We start from the raw sequence: 6,498 nt of genomic DNA, 5'->3' as shown, positions 1-6,498 counted from the left end.
AGAAACGGTTATCTTGGAAAAAAGCAGCTATATAAAGTTAACAACTCAGTAATCAGCACCCTGTCCATAATGTTAAACATTCATTCCTCCACCACAACCATACAGCGGCAGCAGTGCACACCATCGACAAGATGAACTTCAGAAATTGGTCAAGGCTTCTGCCCTAGAAGTACAGGGTAACAGATACATGGGAACACCACCACCTGCAAGTTCCCATCCAAGCCACACCCTATCCTGACTGGAGCTGTGTTGCCGGTCCTTCACTGTCACTGGATCAAATTCCTGGAACTTTCTTCCTAACTTTGGTGGACCTACATGCACAGCTGTGAATACTGCAGTGGTTCAAGAGGGTGTCTCACCACCTCATGGGCGATTAGAAATATTGGGCAGTAAAAGCTGGCCTAGTTAGTAACTCCCAATGTCCCGTGAATTAATAAATAAAACTAAATTGTCAGTGATTTGCTGGCCATCGGTTCCTTGTACAATAGTGGCGGCTTACAGATATCAATAGAAAAAGGGGATCTTTGACTGCTTCAATGGATTCTTAAGGTTCATTTGCTGTAATATTGAAGCAGGCTTATAAATAAGCAGGCTATACACTTCTACAAAGCCAAATCACAAAGCCCAGAAAATGTTATTGAGTCAGAAGCACACGTATTCTTGGCTCCGCAAAGGTTCTGTGGCTCAATGGTCTGTGCCCTGTTCAAGGACCAGGACTGATTCTTTCCAAGGTCCAGCTGCTAGCTGGCCCAACATAGGATTTCTGTCTTCCCATAGCCAGCATGGTGCATCAAGGTGCCCATCTAGTGTCCATAGATGGTTGGCTATATTCAAATGGATCCCAGAAACTCAGGAGCGGCAATACTAAATGGGTGGTGTGGTCATTGTGCTCACATGGCCCTCAAATAGGATGGGAGTTAAAAAATTTTGCGTATTATCTTTTCAAAGATATTTGATTTTATTTCAATTCTGCGATGGGGCACGCACCAGTTATTTGAAAATTAGACCATTTCAGCTTATAAACATCCGATGCCTCTTTCAATGTTTGTTCCAAGAGATAATCTGTTAATATTTTCTTTGAAAATGTTTTACTTAAACATTGGAAGAGAACAGTGCGTTTGTCAACAGCAAGTGACCTAGAACTTTATCAACTTTGTTTCTGTATCTGGTCATCTGACATTGATAAATAATGAGCATTGTAAACAACAGATGCTGCAATCATCTGATGCATTAAGGGAAGTTTTAACCCCCAAAACGGATGGTTTTTGGACGAGTGAGATACAAAGATTTAAGCTGTTGGTCGTTCTGGGTGAGTGTGCTTAACACTCAATTTGGATCTGTTTCTTTACTTAGCTCTGGAGTCGCAAGGTATCGTTAAGATTCCGCCACAAGTTCAAGGTGAAGTTCAAAGCAATAAAACCATACACCAATTAGTAAGTTCAAGCAACTGAGTTTATTATAATACAATTATAATAACTACCCATGCACACGCTAAAAGGATTAAGCTATTCCTACCGCTAAATAAACTAATACTTATCTCGAAGGAACTGCCGGGTCAGGGAACAAGGCCTCTTGCTCTGCTCTGGTCTGCAGACTTCAGGTTGGTATAAGTTAAAAGAGGTCAGGAGTGTCTATCTCTGGTAGCGATCGCTGTGAGACACTTACTTGCTGGCGGCTGCTGTCTGAACCCTCTCCTTCTCTTGTTCAAGGTCTTCTTGGCAAAAGCTGGTCGAGGTGCTGGTCCACGGAGGAGTGCTAGTCAAGGAGAGAGGAAGGCTGGACGAGAAGACAACCATGTGTGGGACCTATCTTTTATAGGTCTCAGGGATCCGCGCCCCTTTGGGCGGACTCCCTTACCTGCTTGGAATCGATTGGGTCTCTTCCCAATCGATATGTTTGAATCCCCCCCAATACTGAGGCTGTTCCTTAGCTACTGGGCGGGCTTTCAGGCTCTTTGTTTTTGAACCTTGCTGGTGCCTGAGTGTCTGGTATCCCTTACAATGTTGCAGTTGCTTCCCCATTTGTGTCCATTGACTCTGGAATCGTTCCATTAACATGTAAACTATCCCGGAGATTGCCTCATTAGTATGCGGAATGTTCGTTTCGGTGCTGTCTGCTTTCTTAGCAGACAGAATCTACACCTGCTAGGTGCAGCCTGCTGGCGCTGCAAACATTGTCCATTTTATCCTATATGCTTTGCATTCCTCCATTTTGTATTCAGGGAATGGCCAACTTCGGTGGCCACAAAGCAATCTCAGATCAGACCCCAACTTGCCATTTCTGTGTTTAATGGAAAAGGGATACTGGGCGGCTGACTAACCTGCTCATAGGAGGTGGGTTGGCCATTGAAATGTAATGAGCCTGTGTATCTCAGATGCTGCTTCCTGGTCTTCTTGGCCTCAGAAATGTTCAGTTGAAGGGAGGGAAGGTTTGTTTTATTGATGAGGTCAATGTCTTAACGGCACAATGTGTGCAACAGGGTAGGAGTGTTTCCTCACTGTCCACCAAGCTTACCTGTTTCCCTATTTGCCATTAGATCACAAACCACTCCTTTCTCCACCACTCATACCCCCTCCGAGCACATTACACAACAATAAGTCCAGCTGCATACTCCCTACTAGCCTGTGGTTTTCTCCAGAGTATTGCCCACCTGACAAGGAACAGGCCAGCAAATCAAGCAAACTTCCCAGCTGGAAACAAGCACACTGCTATGATGCTAAAATTGCAGTTACAGGGTCTAAAGCTGCTCCCTACTCGGTCCACTCCAAAAATCATCAAGTCAAATTTAAAATCATCAATTAAATATACTGATGGTAAAGGAAGGTAAAAAATAATTAATTACAGTACAGACATTATTAAAATTGCATGCACAGATTGGAGCATCACAACAGTGTTCCATTCACACCAGGTTAAAGTCCAACAGGTTTATTTTGAATCACTAGGTATCGGAGCACAGTTCCTTCCTCAGGTGAATGAAGAGGTGGGTTCAAGAAACAATAGACAAAGTCAAAGATGCAAGACGATACTTTGAATGCGAGTCTTTGCAGGTAATTAAGTCTTTACAGGTCCAGATGGAGCAACTGGAGAGAGGGAATATCACAGGTTAAAGAGGTGTGAATTGTCTCAAGCCAGGACAGTTGATGGGATTTTTTGCAAGTCCAGCCAGATGGCGGGGGGTGAATGTAATGCAACATGACTCCTTTTAGCCATCCTAATTCCACGTTTAGGTTCACTGTACTCCTCAAGGGCTTCATCAGTTTTTAGATGCCGAGACCTAGCGTATGTTTCCTTTTGACGAAGCTTACAATGTCACAATTCCCCTTGACATCCATGGTTCCCAAACCTGTCATTTCTATCCTTCATTTTTTAGAGGACGTGCCTGTCCTGCACTTCAATCAACTGGCCTTTAAAGCCTCCCATATGTCAGACGTGCATTTGCCCTCATGCCGCTCCCAATCCACATTCCCCAGTTCCTGTCTTATTTGGATATAATTGGCCCCCACCCGCAACCTACTCTTGTCCTTATCCATAACTACCTAAAATCTCATGGAATTATGGTCGCCAAACCTAAAATGCTCCCCCAGTGAAACATCAATCACCTGGCCTGGCTCATTTCCCAATACCAAGTCTAGTATGGCCCCCTCCGAATTCTAAAGACTCGTAAGCTTTTCAAAGATTCATAATCTTTGATAAGAAAAATCTCATCGCTGTTCCAAAATACCAGCCTCTTATCGTAAAACTGGATTCATTAGGTAGGAGAACACTTCAGTATTTAGCCTGTGAAGTCCCTTTATAATTTTGAATGTTTTGATGAGATCACCTCTCATTCTTCTGAACTCCATTAATCAGACACATTTTACTCAGCCTCTCCTCATAGGACAATCATCTCAACTCTGGATCCAATTTGGTGAACTTTCACTTTCCAATGAAAGTATATACTTCCTCAAATAAGGAGACCAAAATTGGATACAGTGTTCCAGGTGTGGTCACACAGAACCAAGCAATGACTACCCCCAACCAGAGAGAATCTAACCATCTCCCATTAACATTCAATGGCATCCCATCACTGAATCTCCCAACACCAACAGCCTGTAGGATTACTATGTTGTCCTTCTGCTCAGTCCTGCTGGGCATGTCACGATATGCAGACTCTTGCAAGGTCTCTCTTTTGTCCCAAGGTGCCAATCTCTGTGCTTGTTCCTGGGAAGGGTGTAGGGCATGGCACCTCCTCAAAATAGTTACTCTCCTCAGAATGTTATTCTTTTGGAAGCTTTGGCAGCTGACTAGAACTGACAAGAAAGAGTTAGGTAGTCATTCACAGGGTAGGCAGTAGCAAGTGACAACTTGAGGTTGTTAAGTTGGCTGGTTATGTGTTTTCGTGAAGTTCACAAAGCAATCCAAGTCAACATCAGGGTCCTGTTTGTGGTGATATGCTTGCAGATAATATTTAATGTACTCAGCAGTGCAACCTCCCACCAGCAGGTGGCGTCAGATATAACTCAGGTGACATCTGGCTACCAGCAGAAGGTTGTAAAGTGTACATGAAGACAGTCACACATAAGGGTAGTTCCAGGAGAGTCTACTGCAACTCTGTGATAACTTGGTCTGTCTCTGATTGTTACCTTACCATGTGTGCATTAATAAATCCGAGATCTGGCCAAGTCACCAGCAATTCTGTAGATTCATTGCTAGATAAGATCACAGAACACAACGCTGTTCAGATAGATACGCCTCAAAACTTCCATGCCCAACTGCTCTCAAGTGACCACTCATCCTGAAAACTTACTGCTCAAGTTCAGATTGGATCTTACTCAACTCCCTTGTGATGTGCTCTAGGAATGGTGGCAGTGAATGAGTTTCTCCTCTATTCATTGTGTATATGCTGAGAAGAAGCAGAAGCAAAATCTAACCACAGCGGAGAGGAATAAATGGAAAACAAGTGGCTAGAGTGTAAAGTCAGGAAAAAAATCATCTGAAGATTTTCTTCTTTTGAAGTTGGTACCACATGAGAACAGAACCATGTTGTTGGCCACAGTGAAAGCAAGAAACAAGATTAAGGGCATATTTGGACTGTGATATTGTTTACTTATGTGGTTGGTGGTGAAGGATATAATGCTGGACAGAAACTTCGGAGTGGGAGAATGTCTACTGCCAGGTATTTTTGCCAGAGAAATTAAGAGCTCAGTTCACTCTTGCGGCTGCTGCGAGACCATTAAACATTTCTTACACTGAAGTTCTAGTAGTGTTGCTGCTGGTGGTAATAATCATTGGAATCTTTGTCAATGCCTGATGTACTTTGGAATTGTCTTTGCATTAGTTGAAAAGTAAATGTCTTTCCTTGTTACTTGTTTGGCCATTATCTCTGGGGACCCCTGAAAATCTGGATGTTTGCTTCCAGCATATTGATGCAAGAAAATTCATTGCTGCATGAACTTTTGAAGCAATCTCACAAAGCAACTCCCAAAAGAGGTGCATTTTCATCTTAAGAAGGTTTCTAGGGACCCAATGGAAATGGTGTGTTAAAAATGGGACAGGTTCCCCATTCCTAACAGTCATGAATCAAATTAAACCGAGGAGTTAAATTGGCTGAGAACTGTATTCTCGATCAGCAAGTGTTTTTTGCAGTTACCGCTCCTTGTCTGTGAAAAGCCCGCTCCAGGCTAAATCAATATCATTGCAAGCATCAGGTGCTTAAAAACACATTTAAAATGGCTTGCTAATATGATTTCTAGTTATAAACTGGCTTGGAACAGTCTAAACCAATGGGATATGTTCAAGAGTAAACGTCGATGTGCAGATATTCTGAAATTAGAGTAAGTATAGCCATGAACCTCGGTACATTAATCTTCAGTGTAACTCCAACGGCTGGATTCTCCGGCCCGCCACGCCACTTTTCAGCCTTGATCTGCCGGCGGGATTCTCTGTTACGCCGGCCGGTCAATGGAGTCTCCCATTGTAGGGCAGCCCCACGCCGTCGGGGAAATCCCAGGGCGCTGGCAAAAGGGGGAATCCCACCAGCGGAGAATCCACCCCGTTTTTTTTCTCTGATTAATTTATTATTTTTCTATTTGGTTGCAATAACTAACTTAAAACATGCTGATTTGCTGAAATTAAATCAATAGAAAGACGCTGAGAAACCTAACCAACACTTTTAATTATATATGTTTAAATAACTATATCAATAACATTTATGGTACAGAAAAAAAGATCGATTGGATTCTCCATCGGCAGGATTCTCCGTTGCACCGGGTTTACCGGCGGCGAGGGGTGGCCACAATGAGAAATTTTAATCTTCCCTAAAATTAGGGAGCTGGCCCTTCGCCATCTTGGGATGGGCAATGATTGCAGCCTAACAAGAGGCATCTTTCAATTTACAAGCCATTCCATTATTCACCTGTAACATCTTCAGTATTTACTGAAGTACTGGAGTCAGTGGCTGACCCTAAAATTATCACATTATTTCCAGTTGGCTAAAAACTGATACTCAATCTCTATTGC

The sequence above is a fragment of the Scyliorhinus canicula genome, chromosome 6 (assembly GCF_902713615.1).
Source record: "Scyliorhinus canicula chromosome 6, sScyCan1.1, whole genome shotgun sequence".
Taxonomy (NCBI): Eukaryota; Metazoa; Chordata; class Chondrichthyes; order Carcharhiniformes; family Scyliorhinidae; genus Scyliorhinus; species Scyliorhinus canicula.
This window is presented reverse-complemented; position numbering follows the sequence as displayed.